Source organism: Gigantopelta aegis, chromosome 9, assembly GCF_016097555.1.
Source record: "Gigantopelta aegis isolate Gae_Host chromosome 9, Gae_host_genome, whole genome shotgun sequence".
In the NCBI taxonomy this organism is placed as follows: Eukaryota; Metazoa; Mollusca; class Gastropoda; order Neomphalida; family Peltospiridae; genus Gigantopelta; species Gigantopelta aegis.
In genome coordinates this window covers 17,971,216-17,992,793 of record NC_054707.1, presented here as the reverse complement: position 1 = coordinate 17,992,793, position 21,578 = coordinate 17,971,216, and the positions used below count along the sequence as shown (strand labels likewise).

At 40.7% G+C, this 21,578-nt stretch overlaps 1 long non-coding RNA gene across 1 annotated transcript; it reads left to right on the top strand.

The window, feature by feature from the left end:
- The first annotated feature begins 6,615 nt into the window (after nucleotides 1-6,615).
- On the top strand, nucleotides 6,616-16,365 carry LOC121380417. Its single transcript, XR_005958931.1, has 3 exons — nucleotides 6,616-6,903; nucleotides 14,826-14,937; nucleotides 16,120-16,365. It is a non-coding gene; the product is annotated as an uncharacterized LOC121380417 (long non-coding RNA).
- The last annotated feature ends 5,213 nt before the right edge of the window (nucleotides 16,366-21,578 follow it).

Genomic DNA, 21,578 nt, shown 5'->3' with positions numbered 1-21,578 from the left:
GCACCTGTTGCGGTTAGAGAGACGAGGACTGGGATGGATATGGAGGTGGATAGCGAAAGAAGTTGAAAGATAGGAGGAGTTGCCAGATCGGGGAAAAAATTAGATGGAATTCAAAGGAGAGAAAGGAAAGGGGGCAATGGGATAAGAAAAAAAAAGAAGAAAAAAAATCCTAAAATGAAATCACATATAAGTACAGCTGTGTTTGTTGCTGAAATAGAAAGGGAAGACGTTATATACATGGCACATATTGGATATTTTATGTTTATTTGCGCATTTGTGATTGCATAATTTATTTTTTATCTTTTTTTTTAAATCTTTTTTTTATCTTTTTTTTTCACGTATAGCTATCCAGAAGAATTCCAGTTTACCAAAAGCACCCTAAAACGTTCAACATCAATAATCACAGGATGGTGCATACCCACAAAAAGTATTCAGTATCAATAAGAAAATGATGGGGTACACTCCATAAACATTCAACATCAACAATCAAAGGAGGGGTGCGCACCCTAAAACATTCAGCATCAACAATTAAAAGATTGGTGCGTACCCCAAACACATTGAACATTAAGAATCAAAGGACGGGTGTCTACCCTAAAAAGTTTCAACAGTAACAATCAAAGGATGAGTGTACACCTCAAACATATTTAACGTTAACAGATAAATGATGGTGCGCACGCACAGAAATATTCAATATCAACAAATAAACGATGGATTACACTACATAAACATTTATCATCAACCGAAGGATGGTGCACACCAAAAAACATTCAACATCAACAAGCAAAGGATGGTGCGCACCCCAAACACATTCAACATTAAAAATCAAGGGATTGTGCGCACCCCATACATTCAATATCAATAATCAAAGGTGCGCACCCCCCTCCCCCTTTGATGGTATTAAAGGGACACACCCTAGTTACGGCTAGTTGTTAACCATTACGGCGTTGTTTTTCGCTATTAAACCCATTTTTTTTCACAAATAAAATTGCACTTTACTTACCGTTTATTATTTAGAATATACATTTCCATTCACCTGAAGTGTTTTTTGGTAATCCTGGTAATCCTGGTGTTTGTAATACCACAAAATGCATTTTTTGTATTTCCGAAATACGGCCGCACGTTTGAGAAAAAACCGTTGAGCTGACAAGGTCTAATCTATTTTTAGACGGGATATTTCCATTTCAATGTCACAGACGTTGGTATACCACGTGACCGTTATCATTTTGGTTCGGTTTGTTTTCTCGTGCACGGTTCGCGCAATCAACATCCGATTTGTTGTTGTTCATTTGTGAGATTTTTCTTCACAGTTCGTGAACATTTTCAGTAACAATAAAGTTCAGACAAGTAAGTATCTCAATACAAAACGTTACAAACCCTTAAAACCAATAATTTTTCTAAGTCCTACGATATCTGGAGAGGGGATACAACCAGGATAGAACAGTTGGAACATGTCCAGGAGAGGTGAAAAGAACGCACCCCAAGTCTGTGAAATTTGTCGTGACGTAGGCATTGTTATGCTTCGAGCGACATCTACCGGTGACATCAGAATACAAACTTTCAAAATTAGTTCAAGCAATTGGGACATGGGGATTCCCATGGTATTTATCGATATAAAACCTGCTTTTTCACTCCATTTGATAAAAACGTGATCTAAGTGTGTTACAGGTGTGTAGATTAACCAAATTATAATTTATTTTCGCTGGATGGAACTAGGGTGTGCGGCTTTAAGCGACTGCTGAACTTTCTCAAAATAGCAGCCATGTAACCTTTGACAGAGAAATTGTGTAGATGTGCATGCAGAAGTGTTTGGTAGTGTACAACTTGAAGCGAAATTATCTGAATACTTTACATTTAACAGCAAGTGGTATTTCAAGGGTGCTAGGGAATTTTCCTGTTGTCCCGAATGATTACGTTCACTGCATACATGTGGTATGCGGGGCGCGACGTAACCCAGTGGTAGCGCGGTTGGTTTGGGATCGATCCCCGTCGGTGGACACATTGGCCTATTTCTCGTTCCAGTATGTGCATCACGACTGTTATATTAAAGGTGGTGCATATAAAAGATCCCTTGCTACTAATGGAAAAAAAATGTAGCGGGTTTCCTCTCTAAAACTATATGTCAAACTTACCAAATGTTTGACATCCAATATCCGATGATTAATAAATCAGTGTGCTCTAGTGGTGTCGTTAAACAAAACAAACTTTAACATGTGGTATTAGGCTTGGGCAAATAAATACTTTTTCTACATTAGATAAATGTGTCTCGTTATTCTATGGCCATTTTGGTCACTGAGCACGATTCCGGTGGAATCTTTTTGTCTATGACCACTTTTTATATCCGGAACTTCAGTTTATTCAAAATGGCGGAAATTGTTCATATCATTCTGTGTATTTTGTAGCTTTTACATCCTACACCCCATGTAATATATTTATAAATGTTTGTTTGTTTTTTGTTGTGGTTTTCTTTCTTTCTTTTTTTTCTTCTTTTTTTTGGGGGGGGGGGGGGGGTGGGGGGGGGGGGGGGGGGGGGGGGTGGGGGTCACAGACCACGAAAAGGACACTTTCAGATAGCATATATTTCATGTAGAGGTCGTTCCTGCCTTTTTGCACTAAAAATATCACCTTTTTCTACAGAATATCATGGAATTTCACTATTTTGTTAGCAGCTTCAGTGAACATTTTGTAAGTGGGTCATATCTTCGTCATCTTTAATACCAAAACATGGGTCTATATCTTTATTGTTGAAAAGGGATGGCATAAATTTCCCGAAACAATCCTGTAATGTTTGCACACAAAGTGTGGACAGAACAGGAAACGTCTTCATTGAGTCCTATGAACAGGCTCACGAATACGAACCAAAACAATAACTGTTTCGCTGTTGCCTATCTTATTAGTAGCACGCTTTCTTTATATTATGTACCAAAAAAAAGGTTTCAAGTGACTAAAAAGTGACATGAGGTGGAATGCCAAGGTAACTTTGGGGGAGGTTTGGAGGGGGATCGTAAAAATTATAAAATTAATATATAATAAAATTATAACTATCGCATTAATTAATCAGTCATCGACATTTTAAAATATTTTTTGACTTTGGCTTTGAACCATTCTTATACTTCATTTATTCTGGATTTTTTCATAGTCAAGCAATATTTGTTTAACCACTGCTTTGTCTGTCTTCTCGCTCCAGCCAGTGCACCACGGCTGGTACATCAAATGCCGTGGTATGTACTATTCTGTCTTTGGGATGGTGCATATAAAAGATCCTTTGCTGCTAATCGAAAAAGAGTCGCCCATGAAGTGGCGACAGAGAGTTTCCTCCCTCAATATCTGTGTGGTCCTTAACCATATGTCCGACGCCATATAACCGTAAATACAATGTGCCGAGTGCGTCTTGTAAACACTTTTATTATCCAATCAAATACAAACCTCCTTACCTATAATTTCATTGCACTGCTCTTTCTAGTTACTGGAAGCCAACTAGTACATTGCATACTGAAAGCATTCTGCTGATTAGGAAGTCACCATTTTTATTTTTGGTTGATACACATCTATTTGTCCTCAGGGTCAGCGGATAAGTTATTTTTGTTGTTCTCTGTACGCTGTGTAGATAAAACAGCACGGTTCATAGGATGGTATCTTCCTTTTTCAATATCTTGTATTAAATGTGGTCAGCACATGAACCAATTACTAAGAGTGCGCTCAAACTACTGAAAAACATCCAGTGAAATACTATATTGTTAGTGCATAAATGCACAAAGAGTCTCTGTATGAAGTCTAAGCTACTTATAAGTGCCATATTCATGTTTTGCAACCGCCAAAACCTATATATGGATATATTACACGGATAATATGCTGTGAACACTTTTTAATTCATTGCAAATGACGTACTATGGCCGCCATTTTGAATAAATTACAGTTCCGGATATAAAACGTGGCCGTAGACCAAACAGAAATTCCACCGGATTTGTATTCAGTGGCCCAAAATGGCCTAAGAAAATGCTAGGCATAAAAATTCTACCTGGATTTGCCCAAGCCTAGTGGTATGTTGTAAATTTTTATAAGAGCAAAACGAGGCTGTGTTCTGGCTTAAGGGTAGGCAACTCGAGTTTTGAAAAAATAATTGTAGGCTGCCTGTATTCGTGGTTTTTGTTTTCGTTTTCATTTTATTATTTTTATTGTCCTGCTTCTGAGGACTGCTCTGACAAATCCAAACCTGCACAAAGATCGTGGTGAATTAGACAGTCGCGTGGGCGGAACCTAGCCCAGTGGTAAAGCGCTCGCTTGATGCGCGGTCGGTCTGGGATCGATCCTCGTCGGTGGGCCCATTGGGCTATTTCTCATTCCAGCCAGTGCACCACGACTGGTATATCAAAGGCCGTGGTATATGCCAGCTTATCTATGGGGTGGTGCATATAATAGATCCTCTCTAAGATTATGTCAAAATTACCAAACGTTTGACATCCAATAGCCGATGATTAATAAAATCAGTATGCCCTAATGGAATAGAATGAATGAATGTTTAACGACACCCCAGCACGAAAAAAATACATGGGCTATTGGGTGTCAAACTATGGTAATGCAAACAAATAAACTGATGATCAACATCAATATAAAAATTCAAGATTTAAACAAAAACACAGTGTAAAGAACTGTGCAGAAACACCAATATCACAGAATTTTACGGATACTGACTTTTACTCAAAACTTCAATTTTGTGCTGTATTGGCCATTCTCAAAGAGAATGTTACACCCCTGCACCACGGTGAGGTTACAGCACGCGCAGGGGATGCCCTAATGGTGTCATCAAACAGTTGCGATGGATCACACCCATGATACACAGTGAAGACTGATGATATCAGGTATTAGCCAAATATCTTTGGCACCGCCAACAGCTGACAAGTCTGTTTCATTTGTTTTTTCATTGATAAATGTTTAAGATTTTCACCAGAAAAAAAAACCCCATACGTAGGGTCAAAATCGAGTATAGCATCAGATATCATTTTAGTCCATGATGCGTCATGTTGAAAAATTATCTGTATTGAAATGAATTTCATAAAAAGAATTAAAAAATATTTCAGGAGTCCTGAAAAAAGCGTTATCCGTGATTAAAACTGTATTTCTGCAAAATACAAAGTCTAATGTGTATTTGACAATAGTGTGGTTGATACCATGAATTATCTAGTGCCTCGTCTATAGGAGGATGGCCACTCCGGAGAAGATCCTTTATTGGAGATTTCATCCCCCTTGCACCGCCACTGAGGACTGCCTCTCCCAGAATAGTTTACTAAATCAAAACGAGCACAGGACGGAGCTCGTTGGAACAAATACAGAAGTGATGATGGCATGTATTCATGAATCACTGTCAACACAGTGATAATATCAGGTGTTCTCGAAAGGGGAACATATCCTGTCCCGCCGGTGGCACTGCCGCCACAGCTGTCAAGTCCGTCAATTCAACTAAAAAAAAAAAAAAAAAATGTTTTATTTAACGACGCACTCAACACATTTTATTTACGGTTATATGGCGTCAGACCACACATATTTTGAGAGGAAACCCGCTGTCGCCACTTCATGGGCTACTCTTTCCGATTAGCAGCAAGGGATCTTTTATTTGCGCTTCTCACAGGCAGGATAGCACAAACCATGGCCTTTGTTGAACCAGTTATGGATCACTGGTCGGTGCAAGTGGTTTACACCTACCCATTGAGCCTTGCGGAGCACTCATTCAGGGTTTGGAGTCGGTATCTGGATTAAAAATCCGATGCCTCGACTGGGATCCGAACCCAGTACCTACCAGCCTGTTGACTGATGGCCTAACCACGACACCACCGAGGCCGGTCTTCACCTAAAACGACGAAAACTAAATGTTTCACCAAAAAGATAGTTAAAGTTTATTTTGTTTAACGATACCACTAGAGCACATTGATTTATTAATAGTCGGCTAGTGTATGTCAAACATTTGGTAATTTTGGTACCTTTAAAAACACATCTTGTTAAAAAAAATATGCAACGAAGTCGCATTTAAGTCCATCTGAAGATGAAAAAAAAGTTACCGGGTATCAAGTTAAGGTTTGTTTTCTTTAATGACACCACTAGAGCAGAATAATTGATTAATAATCGGCTATTGGTAAATGTTTGTTTTGTTTAACGACACTACAAGAGCACATTGATTTATTAATCATCGGCTATTGGATGTCAAAAATTTCGTAATTTGACATATACTATAGTCTTAGTCATGAAACCCGCTACATTTTTCCATTAGTAGCAGGAGTTCTTTTATATGCACCATCCCACAGGCAGGATAGCACATACCCCGTAAATAGCTCGCCCCCACCCCCACCCCCACCCCCAGAATATTTGTTGATTTACGAAAATAGAATCAAGGTTTCTTAAGACAATCAGACTGATTTATTATAAAAGTAATTGTTAAGGAAAGCGAGTTGCTAGTCTGATGTTTGCGTCTATGAATTCCATATGACAAAACAGTTAACATGTTTGCGAGCGCTCGCCCTCATCAAGACGCCGCTTGTCTGAATGCTTTAATTTGCAATACGATTTGTATTATATGTCCTCATAGACGCAAGAATTCATTACTGAACTAAGCTTGTAAATCCTGCATGGACCAAAGCCCAGACGTGGAACAAACATGACGGTTTGTTGCAAGGTTCGGTAACTCGCGGAAATTGCATGTCTCGCTAGTCGGCATCAATGTCCATGCTCATCGAAACTCAAATATTTTTCTAGGAAGCTAAATCCAGCAAAACGGAGATTCTCCACACAGATTTGTGGGTTTTGTCAGTTAAGAAAATTAATCCGTTAAAAACTCTGCCACGCGTATCTTATAAAGGCCGCAAACGGGCCTGCGACACGATCACTTTCTAAAGGATCGGATTGATACCAAACACGGTAAGTGCCACGGTGTTGAGTAATATCGGAAATATCTTACTTTTATTTTTACATTGCACTGAATAGTACATATTTCACTTAAAGGGACATTCCTGAGTTTGCTGCATTGTAAGATGTTTCCGACTAATAAAATATTTCTACGATTAAACTTGCATATTAAATATATTTTCTTGTTTAGAATATCAGTGTAGGTATATTCAATGCGTTTCTAGTCGTCTTAATATTTGTAAGGAGCCCAAATTGGATTTCGTCTTCAAATGATTTCGTACGTACGAAAAAAATATATTTTTGAAATAAAATGAAATTTAACCTAGTATAAATATTAGAACGATCAGAAACACGTTTAATATACGGCCACAAATATTTTATGCAGAAAATATATTTGATATGCAATTACAATCGTTAAAAAGTCTTTGTTAGTCTATAACTCGGGAATGTCCCTTTAATTAATTAAGAGCCAGTATACGTTTTGAAAAAAAACAAACCCAAAACAATTTATCTTATTATTTTAGCAAGATTTGATCACAGATAACTTTTAAACATTGGTTAAGAAAAAGCCGAATTAAAAAAAGAAGCTTTCTCTCTGCTTGTATTAATACTGTATTGACAGGACCGTAGCTAGCGAGGGACGGGGGGAGGGGGGTGTTAAAGAAAATTCTTTGCTTAACCGTTTAAGGAGTTTTAAACTATTAACTACTCAATTGACCCCTCAAACAAAAAATCCTAGCTCCGGCCCTGATTGAACAACTCATGTATACCTCTCTACATGGGCTAAGTGTTTTTATCTGAGGGACTGAAAAAATAAAGTTTAAAAAAAGAGAAAAAAGATGCAACATTTTTTTTTTATTGGCCCTTAATTAATTTTATTGAGCATATTTAATATGTTAAATTTGACATTTATATTAGGCATGTTATAAGTCAGATTACGTTTTTCAGTGACTTACATGTGATGATAAAATTGTAATTTTGGCTATTATTTCAGTATATGGAACCGTTTTCATTTAATGCAAAACTTTGACTTTTCTGTGGAATCTTATATAAAATCACTGGCGTAGGGGGCGGGGGGGGGGGGGGTGCACTTTCCAGATATTTTGCTTTAGTCTATGATGCGTCATATCGAAATATAATATATAATAGTGTAAAAGTGTGTAAATATAAAAGTGTGCCCTCTACCATTTGTTGGCACCTTCCTACGCCACTGAAAATGTTGTAACACCAAGACCATACTCACTCTACTAATACACAATGCTTTTGTTAAAACCACGGGCGTTTGGGTCCTAGTCTGAGGTTATGGGTGTATGATTGGTACCAGTCGATGGAACACCGATGCGCGCTGCGCTATACAGCCTATGTTAATATATATATAGAGAGACAGGCCTGGGGTGTAGCCAGAGGAAAAAAACAAAACGCCGTGGCAAACCCAGACCTGTAAAATAAATATCAGTGTCATGGGAAAAATATAATAAATCTGGGGAAATTCACGACGAAGTAAGCGCCTCGTCTGCCTTATGCTGGTTACGCCATTGCAGGTTAAATAGCGTAGCGCGCATCGGTGTTCCATCGATTGGTACTAACCATACACCTATAACCTCAGACCATCCCTAAGTTCTGCTAGCCGGGTTTCGCTAACGTTTGCGAACTATTTTGACTGGTTTCCGAAGTGGTCATTCTTTTTAACATGAAGCGCATACACAAGTCCGGCTGACGTTTTTTCTGCTCAGTCTGGCTAAACTTAGCACAGGACCCGACCTCCCGTGGCTAAACTCAGCACAGGACCCGACCTCCCGTGGCTAAACTTAGCACAGGGCCCGACCTCCCGTGGCTAAACTCAGCACAGGACCCGACCTCTCGTGGCTAAACTCAGCACAGGACCCGACCTCCCGTGGCTAAACTCAGCACAGGACCCGACCTCCCGTGGCTAAACTTAGCACAGGACCCGACCTCCCGTGGCTAAACTCAGCACAGGACCCGACCTCCCGTGGCTAAACTCAGCACAGGACTCGACCTCCCGTGGCTAAACTCAGCACAGGACCCGACCTCCCGTGGCTAAAACCGCCTTCTTTTCACTTAGATCGTGGGAATGATATAGTCCACATTAATAAGTTTCATTGTTTGTAAACAGTCATCCAATTCTGTAGCAATCTAATTAAAATTAGCTCCACTGGTTAATTACTATAGACCAGTAGCAGAGGCGTGCGCAGGAAATTTTGCAGGGGAGGGGGGGGGAGGGGTCGAGGTATCTGGCGAAGCCCGTGGCGGGGGGTCTGGGCCGAAAATTTTGGAAAATTGACCCCCTCTAGGGCTATTCTGATGTGTTTTCTGCTGGCTAGCCGAGCTGCTTTCTGACCACATTAAAAATCGGAATATGAAAAAAAAATTCGCCTTGAGCGGGTGTGTGTGTGTGTGTGTGTGGGGGGGGGGGGGGCCTGAGTAGAGTTAATATGAATCAGATTGATTCTGTAGGAACAAATTAGCCTTGGGCTTCGTTCCACAAAGCGATCTTAGCTCTAAGATCACCTTAAATGCATATGTTAGTTGTGCAGTTACGGTGATCTTAGGGCTAAGATCGCTTCGTGGAACGAGGCCCAGAACTTGCTGTATTTATATTAGTTTATGAATAAAATGTGACGTAACTCTTGACATACACCCCCATTTCTCCTATCATGACATTTTAAACTCGTCCTATCATTCCTACCTCTTATTAAAGCGTAAAGCAACGCCACACGACACGAGTGCATCGAACCAGATTTGTCAAAACAAAAAATCGGCTATTTTCGTACTCGTAAGACACTCGTATCGTGTTGCGTCACCTTTTCGTAATTGGGCTACGTTCAGCCAGACCGAGCAGAAAAAAACGCCCGCCGATATGGTTTATGCGCTTCACGTTAAATTACATGACCACTTTGGGAACCAGTCAAGTAGTTCCCGAACGTTAGTGAAACGTTCTCTAGCTGAACTTGGGGAAGATGAATGAACCCCTTTAGAACTTCCTGAATATTAAAATGAGAAACTGCTAACATATTTTTAAGTATATTTTTATATCAAGGCTGAGCTTATTTTTAATATATACCCTTAAAATGAAATTTACGACTGGTTTTTTTCTCCATAAATCAAACTCATTGAAATCTCAGTGAGGTTGGTAAAATAGTGTAAAACAACACAGAATTTTAGTACGTTTCTTCTCCAAAATATGAGCGAGGGGCGCCATGTAGCTCAGTGGAAGAGCACTGTCTGTTATTGACTTATTTGACTGTACCGGCCTCGGTGGCGTCATGGTTAGGCCATCGGTCTACAGGCTGGTAGGTACTGGGTTCGGATCCCAGTCGAGGCATGGGAGTTTTAATCCAGATATCGACTCCAAACCCCGAGTGAGTTCTCCGCAAGGCTCATTGGGTAGGTGTAAACCACTTGCACCGGCCAGTGATCCATAACTGGTTCAACAAAGGCCATAATTTGCGCTATCCTGCCTGTGGGAAGCGCAAATAAAATATCCCTTGCTGCCTGTCGTAAAAGAGTAGCCTATGTGGCGACAGCGGGTTTCCTCTGAAAACCAGTGTCAGAATGACCATATGTTTGACGTCCAACAGCCGATGATAAGATAAAAAATCAATGTGCTCTAGTGGCGTCGTTAAATAAAACAAACTTTACTTTTTTATTTGACTGTATTACATTCATAGATGTGTTATTTGCTTTGCTATAATATCTATTGCATTATTGATATTATATATACTACTCAAAAGAATTTAAGGGTCAAAAATTTATAACCAAATAAGTTTCAGAGTGTATTAGATTGATGATGTAAACTACACCAAATTTTTTATTTATTGTTCCATATTTACAAAAAACCACAAATAAACGTCACTGTATACAAGAAAGTCACATGACATGCTGTCAAAGTTGAAGGTTGTCAAACATGGATTTTACACATTAGAACATTCGTTTAATAGTGTATGAATCCACCCCTGGCGCGAATACACTCGACACATCGTTGCCTCATGCTGTTGATCAGACGCCTGCCACTCTGCCATAAGAAGTTGACCCAGATCATGAAGGTTGGCCGGAGGGGCATGGTTATCCCGAACTCTCCTGCCTAATTCGTCATAGGCGTACTCTATTGGGGCCAAGTCAGGCGAATATGCTGGCCAATCCATCCTGGCGATACCTTGTTGTCTGAGAAAGTCTGTTACCACCCTGGCGCGGTGGGGTCTGGCATTATCATCCTGCAGAACTGCCCCGCCGCCAATCTGCTGAAGGCCTGGGAGAACCAACGGCCGGATAATCTCATTCAGATAGCGGATTCCATTCAGATTGCCATCCACCACATAGAGGGGGGTCCTGTGGTGGATAGAGATGTCGCCCCACACCATGACGCTGCCACCACCGAACCGGTGACGTTGTCTAACGTTAATGTCAGCGAAGCGCTCCCCAGGACGTCTGTAGACACGAACCCGACCGTCGTTGAACTGGAGACTAAACCTGGACTCATCAGTGAACATCACTCGACCCCACTGAACACGTTGCCACCGCAGATGAAGCGTGCACCAGTGACGTCTGGCCGTTCTGTGACGTGGTAGGAGTGGTGGTCGAACAGCCTGGCGACGGCAGCGTAGATTATTGGCTCTCAGACGATTGCGTATGGTTTGATCAGACACTCGAGTTCCAGTCGCAGTCCGCAGATTGTCACTAATCGGCGTGCAGTGGTTGTGCGTTGACGTAGAGCCATATTGGTGATGTAGCGGTCCTCTCTATTTGTAGTGCTTCGGGGTCTTCCCGAACGTGGACGATTTCGAACAGAATTCGTTGCTTGGTACCGTTGCCACAGTCGGCCAACGACACTCTGACTGACACCAAGTCTCAGAGCAACATTTCTTTGCGTATTGCCATCCTGAAGCCAAGCAATAGCCCTTCCTCGATCTTCGATAGTCAGTTGAAGTTGTACCATTGTCGAATTTGGAGTGTGCACCGTACACGAACGCGAGCTCCAATTATACGGAAATTCAGCATTGGGAACATGGAATACACGTGCAAAGCGTGCAAATGAAGCGCTTTGTGAAAAAGCAAGTTATGGGCACTTAGCAGACCTTTCGCTTTCGCCCTAATTTAAGTGCAAATGTAAGCATGTTTTCGCCATTAGAACTAGTCGACAGTGTCAATGACAGTGGATTTTAATTCATTTATGGGTTTCTTAGACCCACTTTCGTCAAAATGGAACAATACCATGCGTGACATTATGGTCTAGCTAATATAATTGACATTCAGAAAATAATGTCGAAAATATCGTCTGACCCTTAAATTCTTTTGAGTAGTATTATAATATATTGAGTCAAATTAAAAAATTCACAATCTAAAATTTGAATAAAGTCAATGAGTGTTGAAAGCAGTGTTTTTTCAGGAATAAATATTGTAATGGCAATGTCTACACTCCATGTGAAGCCCATCATAGTCCACGTGACCCGATCCATAGCACGTGCACAGCACCATTGAGGCAAAAGTGGTTTTGCACGTGCCACTGGTCACGTGACTATAATAGCACACGTGTTTTCATCGTTACTTGCTCATAGTAGTCTGACACAACGAAAAAACACATTAAAACGATATTTGTTACGACCTGTTTCGATGCCACGCCTCACAAATGTGCAGCGTGAACGTGCCGTCGGCATATCAGTAGCTGACATTGCAAGGGCGTTGGGTTGCAGTCGACGGACAATTTATGATCTGCGGACACAAGTACAACAAACGGTTACCACACCTGATCGCCCCCGACCGGGTAGACCACGTGTGACGCCATAGGCAGATCTTGTATTACGTCACCTCCGCAACCATGTCAAGACAGTTACAGCAACCAGTAATGAACCTTTCTGATATCGGGTGTCCGCGCAAACAATCCGAAATCGGCTGCGAACCGCTCACCTGCACGCACGACGCCCATATGTTGGACCCATTTTGACCCAATTTCATCGACGTCAACGTAAACTGGGGGCACAACGCCACTTGCGATGGACTCGGAGGGAATGGAATAGAGTCGTTTTCAAGGTTCACACTGCGATTTGCCGATGGCAGGCAGAGTGTTTGGAGACGACGTGGTGAACGTCATGCTCAGTGTTGTGTCAGTGAAATTGACAGATTCGGAGGCGAAAGTGTATTGGTTTGGGGTGCTATCTGTGGAAATGGACGTTCTTGACTTCTTGTCATCCGTGGCAACCTCAACGCTGCTGTATACCGCGACCAGGTGCTGGTCCAAGAACGTGTGTCCTTCTTGGCAGCTCATGGTCCAGGCCTGATCTTTCAGCATGACAACTCCAGACCCCACACGGCCATCTTGACAAGGGATTACCCGAGGAACGCGGGCATCAATGTCATGGATTGGCCTTCAAGGTCGTCCGACCTGAATCCCATCGAGCATGTCTGGGATGTGCTGAGAAGACGCCTGCGCACTCTCAGGAACCCTCCACAGACTTTGCAGGAACTTGGTGCCTCATTAGTGGAACAATAGCGACGTATTCCTAATGCAGTCTTTACACGCATCAGGTAGTCAATGAGGAGGCGTTGCCTTGCAATTGTGGGTACACATGGAGGGCATACGCGCTACTGAACCTGTGATTTCATCAGACGACCCTGCTTGTGAATTACCATTTTGACTGTTTGCGGTTTTGACGAATGCCGTGGGCGCATCGAACAGATTTTTGACTCAACATTTATTCCTATTCTTTCTTTGGACGTCATAAAATAAAAAAATACCTTATTTAACCCGTTCTGCTGCCATGTTTGCTAATTAGCCAAGATGAATCGGTTGTGAAGTTTTTAATTTGACTCAGTATATATATACTAGTATATATATACACATGTATATTACAAGTATTTGATCGATATATGTTTCATTAGTTGAATTCTTTTGTGTGTTTGTAATAAACTGTGTCTGTCCATAAACTTCTAACTATAGGCGTACAGGCTCCATTTTTTTTTTTTTTTTTTTTTTTTTTTTTTTTTTTTTTTGTAGAGCATAATCTGTATAACGTTTATTCAGGTTGACAGTACTACCAAACTCCCCTCTTCACAAATACACCACATGAAAATGTATTTATACACGATGGGTATAATAATATAATGATGCAAAGCGCTCATACGCATTTCAACTCGATTTATAATCGTTGTTGTGTGTATACGTCTAGTTATAACACATATAACTATATGACCGGCCTTGGTGGCGTCGTGGTCAGGCCATCGGTCTACAGGCTGGTAGGTTCTGGGTTCGGATCCCAGTCGAGGCATGGGATTTTTAATCAAGGTACCGACTCCAAACCCTGAGTGAGTGCCCCGCAAGGCTCAGTGGGTAGGTGTAAACAACTTGCTCCGACCAGTGATCCATAACTGGTTCAACAAAGGCCATGGCTTGTGCTATCCTGCCTGTGAAAAGCGCAAATAAAAGATCCCTTGCTGCCTGTCGTAAAAGAATAGCCTATGTGGCGACAGCGGGTTTCCTCTGAAAAAACCCAGTGTCAGATGTTTGATGTTTGATGTCCAATAGCCGATGATAAGATAAAAAAAAATCAATGTGCTCTAGTGGCGTCGTTAAATAAAATAAACGTTTTCTTTTTATAACTATATGAATTAATTTGTTTAATGCACCCACCCACCTCATGAAATACCACACTTGGACCTACACCCATCCACCCTCTGAGTCTCGAGCGCAGCGTAATAATTCAATGGACCCTACATGTAAGGCCTCGGTATGTATTGTCCTATGGGAAAGTGGATATAGAAAATCCATTTTTTGTGTGTGTGGCGGGAGCGGGTTTCCTCTCTGACTCTAGTACAAGTGTCAAAAGAACTAAATGTCACACACCGCAGTTTAAAATGTAATGAGAAATACAACAGCCAACAAAGTGCTGCATTAAGGATATATTCCTCATTTTCTTCTGCAGCTGCAATGACCCGATCCAATACATTCATGCTGCTGTTGTTGGTATCATTCTGTGCCTGTGCCATGGGCTACCCGTTCAAGTCGTTTGGACCACAGGAATCTAAATTAAAAGAGTAAGTATACTTACAACTACATTACTTCTGAGAAGTGAAAGCACACCATATTTAAGAGTGGGTGCTGGGGCATTCTTGCTCGCAAAATGTTTATCATTGGATGCCCGACCATTATGAAATGGTATTTTCTGTAACTATAACCTCTCTCTCTCTCTCTCTCTCTCTCTCTCTCTCTCTCTCTCTCTCTCTCTCTCTCTCTCTCTCTCTCTCTCTCTCTCTCTCTCTCTCTCTCTCTCTCTCTCTCTCTCTCTCTCTCTCTCTCTGTGTGTGTGTAATATATGTATGTATAATCAATCTATCAATCTATGTATGTATGTATGTATGTATGTATGTATGGCTGCCTGCCTGCCTGCCTATATATATATATATATATATATATACACGAACACACACACACACACACACACACACACACACACACACACACACACACACACACACACACACAGGGCAAACCCGAACTCAGTGCAGTGTATTAATTCCCTGAAGAAATAGTTCGATTGTTATTTAATAGTATTTTATATCGATTTAAAAGTTATACACTTGGAATTATATATATATATATAAACCCAAAAAACCCCGTAATATTGTTTGACGTTCATGGAAGTACTTCTATGAACCATTTGCACAGAACAACTTTAGAGACTATATAAATATATGAGCGGTTTCGGAGCTAACACGCTACACCCTTCATACAGCGTGCAAAGTGATTCTGTGGTTCATACTTGCATTGACGTCAACAATTATCACGTTCACTTCTTAAATGGACATTCCTGAGTTCGATGCAATTTTAAAGATGTTATCGACTAACAGAGACTTTTTAACGATTGTAATTACATATCAAATATATTTTTCTGCATAAAATATTAGTGGCTGTATATTAAACGTATTTGTGATCGCTCTAAAATTTGTAATAGGTTAAATTTAATTTTATTTTCTAAAATATATTTTTTTGTACGTACGAAATTATTTGAAGACAAAATGCAGATTGGCCTTCTTACAAATATTAAAACGACCAGAAACATATTGAATATACAGACACTGATATTCTAAACAAGAAAATATATTTAATATGTAAGTTTAATCGTAGAAATATTTTATTAGTCGGAAACATCTTACAATGAAGCAAGCTCAGGAATGTCCCTTTAAATAAACGTTGGCTTTTATTTCTTTTTTAAACAGGATTCCCGAAGGTTACAAAGCGGAGCGCTTTATGGAGGTGTGTGAAATATGTGGGATGTACTACGGAAGCCACACTACCTACATGTGCCTCCATGACACGACGTTCAAAACATTTAAAGGTTGTTCAATCGCCGTCGAGTGATCATGCACGTGATCATGACGTCAGAGGGACACGTGGTCTGTGAACTAAAGTTACATGACGTCGATGTTGTCAGACAGAACATCTAAATAAATTGCTCTGTGTAAGACAATTTGTTACGTCATTCTGCAATTTTTGCTATGGGACCATTCAACAATTAGATAACGCAAAAATTTAGCTGTTTTTGTTTTTCTTCTTCTATAGCTCTTCCCCTATGTGACGTCTTGTAACGCTAAGGCCACTATCCCATCTAAAATTACGTTACGCCTGTGACGCTCTTCCATTTAAAATTACGTGACGCCTGTGACGCTCTCCCATCTAAAATTACGTGATACTCGTAACGCTCTCCCATCTAAAATTACGTGATACTCGTAACGCTCTCCCATCTAAAATTACGTGACGCCTATGACACTCTCCCATCTAAAATTACGTGACGCCTATGACGCTCTCCCATCTAAAATTACGTGACGCCCGTGACGCTCTCCCATCTAAAATTATGTGACGCCTATGACGCTCTCACATCTAAAATCACGTGACGTATATGACGCTATCCCATCTAAAATTATGTGACGCCTATGACGCTCTCCCATCTAAAATTACATGATGCTCGTAACGCTTGCTCATCTAAAATTATGTGACGCCTGTTACACTCTCCCATCTAAAATTATATGATGCCTGTTACGCTCTTCCATCTAAAATTACGTGATACTCGTAACGCTCTCCCATCTAAAATTACGTGACGCCTATGACGCTCTCCCATCTAAAATAACGTAACGCCTATGACGCTCTCCCATCTAAAATTACGTGACGCCCGTGACGCTCTCCCATCTAAAATTATGTGACACCTATGACGCTCTCACATCTAAAATCACGTGACGTATATGACGCTATTCCATCTAAAATTATATGGAGCCTATGACGCTCTCCCATCTAAAATTACATGATGCTCGTAACGCTCGCCCATCTAAAATTACGTGATGCTTGTAACGCTCTCCCATCTAAAATTACGTGATGCTTGTAACACTCGCCCATCTAAAATTACGTGACGCTCGTCAATACCAAACCCCACCCCGCCCCAACACACTTTCCATGTACTAATGATGTAATTTGACCAATAATATATTTAAAAAAAAAAAAAAAAAAAAAATCCAATGTCTGGCTGCATTTTACTTTATAAATAAAAATGAGTCAATAGATTTGAAAACTTTACGTAACTCAACAAACACAAACACACCTCCCTCCCCTATAACATTTCGGAACGCACCGCATGATATCCCCTCCGCCCTAGAGCATTACGTAGTTGTTGAACGGGCCCTATAAACACCATTAATGCAATATCGTAAATGTAAATTATTTATTAGTAACATTTTAAACAATATACAATTAAACCATACTTCAACATGTTATTTATGAGCAGTTTAACGTGGTTTATATTACAAACATTAATATGTTGTATGTATGTTCCTTTGTGAAAGAAAAAAACAAAAAACAAATAAAACTAAACTAATATGTTACAAGGATTGTTTCAGTTATTTTGATTCAACACATCTGAAAACACCGAAAGCAAACGTGTGTCATATCTTTAAGAACTATGCATAATGATATAATGTATAATGATGCCACGAAAGCTTCTAAATATTTATATTTTATTCTTACATTATTACACTATATCTACAAATAGTCATATTTATTCACAATCTGATTAAAATTAGTAGATCTAACAGCATTGCATGGACTCCCATGTCCAGGTAACATTTCATCTATAAATAATAATTTAAATATCGACCAATTACACTTCGCCTTTTATAACGTTATTCGGGAGCATACAAATTCTAAAAATATCGGTCGAGACTATGTATGCAATAGGCAAACTTGTTGGTATATTTCAACATTGAAAAAAACAGGGGGGAAAGTGCAGTAATAAACTCTGTATTGTATACTAGTATAAACAGATTTTATGGCTGTACCATCACGTTTTTGTTTTTTTTTGAAACGAATTTTATATAAAATTTTATATTGAAATTAGTTTCCGGCATACTTCGTAATTCACCCGAATCATTTCGTATACACTTGGCATAAACCCGAATGTTTTCAAATTCTTTTCAAATCACTAGCACGATTTTGCAAGTAAAGTTTTGATTGGTCGAATGAAAGGTTGACTGGACATGAGCTCCAACGGGCTGCTGTTAGATCCACATGTAATAGTGGAGCTAATTTTAATTAGATTGATTTATTCACAACAAACTACGCATTTAAATTGGAAAGGTATTCCCATTGTCTATATGTCTGCTGGTTTGAATTCCCATCAAAACAAAAGAGGGTACTGAACCACATGTCAGATGTAAGTGAGGTTTCAATATGTTTATTTGCAAATGTTCGAATATATACTCTTCCAAAAAAGTAGGGGAACCTGCAACATTAATGTTAATATCAACTATTAGACCGAACATACGTTTGGACCACAGACATCCTAGTAAAGAACGTTCATCTCTGTTTATCAACACAACTAAACGCATTCCATAGTTTGCACGTGCATCATTCTCGATTTTGACAATTTCCAGGAAGGTCGATTAATCACTGTGAAACATTATTTCTGTCAATCTTTTTCATTCTGTTGATCATACAGTTGTTATTGTTTTGTTTTTAGTCATTTTTATCGTTTGAATTTGCGATTTACCGAATAAAAAGAAACCCGTCAACTTTTAAATTTCACTTCTGACCCCAATCGTCCTTCAAGATATTTGGTGGTCATAAAACCTACTGTAATACTAAACTACCGGTTGTAATGTTTGCCCAATTAATTCACTAGTATCATATAACCATTCCCTACAGCTAATACACCTTACAATTTTGGCAATTGTAAATTCTTATTAGAGTTCCCCTACTTTTTTCGAAGAGTATATGACCTACCTGGGAGACAGATAGCAGTTGGGACATTTCAAGTTGAATACCGCGTGTCACCACTCCTTGACAAGATTGCTACATTATGCGCCAACAACTGCAAGACCACTGAGACAATTCATCAAACCATTGGAACTCAGCAATGGTCAGAGGCGGATCTAGGGTGGGTGGGGTGGGGGGTGGGGGAGTGGGGGGTGGGGGGGGTGGGTGCGCCCCCCTACATTTTGCGATAGTTATAATTTTATTATATAGTAATTTTAATTTTTTTTTTACGATCCCCCGTCAAACCTCCCCCAAAGTTCCCTTGGCATTCCACCTCATGTCACTGACCCCCCCCCCCCCAAATGGATTTTCTGGATCCGCCACTGACGACCCATCAGTGCTGATACGGTCCGTCGTCGCTTGACCTCCAACAACTTCTCATGTCGACGTCTTGCTCGGGTTTCCATTTCGACAAACCGTTACCCACAGGAAGGAAGGACATGTTTTATTTAACGACGCACTCAACACATTTTATTTACGGTTATATGGCGTCGGACATATGGTTAAGGACCACGCAGGTATTGAGAGAGGAAACACGCTGTCGCCACTTCATGGGCTACTCTTTTTTTTTATTAGCAGCGAGGGATCTTTTATATGCACCATCTCACAGACAGGGTAGTGCATACCATGGCCTTTGTTACACCAGTTGTGGAGCACTGGCTGAGACGAGAAATAGCCCAATGGGTCCACCGACGTGAATCGATCCTAGACCGTCCGCGTATCAAGCGAACGCTTTAATACTGGGTTACGTCCCGCCCTCTCCGGCAGGAACGACTGCAAAGGGCAATAACTCGCTAACACTGGCACCATCAGCAATGGATAACCGTCCTCTTCTCAGATAACGTCGGTACTATATTTCCACTGCGGACGGCAGAGTAACGGTCTGACGAAGTAGGGGTGAACGTCACACAGTAGCGTGTATCATGGAGAGAGATGCAAGGGGTGGGCAAAGCATCATGGTTTGGGGAAGAATCAGAATAAACCACAACGCTGGACCTGTGGTCTTTCAGAATATTAATAATGGTGTCACGACTCTCCGATACATCAATCTTAGAACTAACATTGTGCATAGACCCTAGACCTCGCATTGTGTTCAGAGTCACATGATCCAGCAGAACAATGCCCGTGTCCACACTGCCAGCATCATCAGGGAAGTTCTCCAGCAGCGCCATATCAGAACCATGCCATGACCTGCCCTCAGTCTGGATTTAAATCCCGTAAAGCAGTTGTGGGGCCGAGGTCCTAATTCGGCTCATTGAAGAGAATTGCCGCAGATCTACATGCAGCTTTTCTTAAGCATATGGGCTCAGATTTCAAAGGCCTTTAACAACCACCGTATTAATTCCTTTACCGGTCTCGGTGGCGCAGGTTAAGCCATCGGACTACAGGCTGGTAGGTACAGGGTTCGTAGCCCGGTACCGGCTCCAACCCAGAGCGAATTCTTAAGGGCTCAATGGGCAAGTGTAAAGCCACTACACCCTCTTCTCTCTCTCTCTCTCTCTCTCTCTCTCTCTCTCTCTCTCTCTCTCTCTCTCTCTCTCTCTCTCTCACACTAACCACTAACCAACTAACAACTAACCCACTGTCCTGGACAGACATCCCAGATAGATGAGGTGTGTGCCCAGGACAGTGTGCTTGAACCTTAATTGGATATAAGCATGAAAATAAGTTGAAATGAAAATGATTAATTCCTTATACTGGAGAGGTGTATCCGTGGTCAACGCTCATGGGGGGTCATACGAGGTATTGACTTGCAACGTAGCAACAACTACCTGTAGTGGTTGTGTCCTCCTCGTCAATGTGAAGAAATGATGTGAAGGACTTTCTTAGATGTTCCAAGTCATATATTCGAATATTTAAAAATAAACATATTGAAAACTCACTTACATTTCGAACGTTTCTTTTGCGGTTCTCTCGTTCCAGCCAGTGCACCACGACTGGTATATTAAAGGCCGTGGTATGTACTACCCTGTCTGTGGAATGGTGCATATAAAATATCCCTTGCTGCTAATCGAAAAGAGTAGCCCATGAAGTGGCAACAGCGGGTTTCCTCTCTCATTATCTGTGTGGTTCTTCACCATATGTTTGACGCCATATAACCGTAAATAAAATGTGTTGAGTGCGTTGTTAAATAAAACATTTCTTTCTTTCTTTCTTTTGCGGTTCAGTATGTTTGCAGTAATTGATTTTAGCCGAGCATTGGGTTTTGTTTCAAAGTGCTCTGCATTGAGATCCTTTTTTGTTTTTGTTTGTTTGTAGAGTGGATTTCACAGATTACGGGGGGGGGGGGGGGGGGGGGGGGGCTAGACGGGTTTACGCGCTTCACGTTAAAGCAAACGACCACATCAGGAACCAATCGCATCGAAACGTTAGCGTT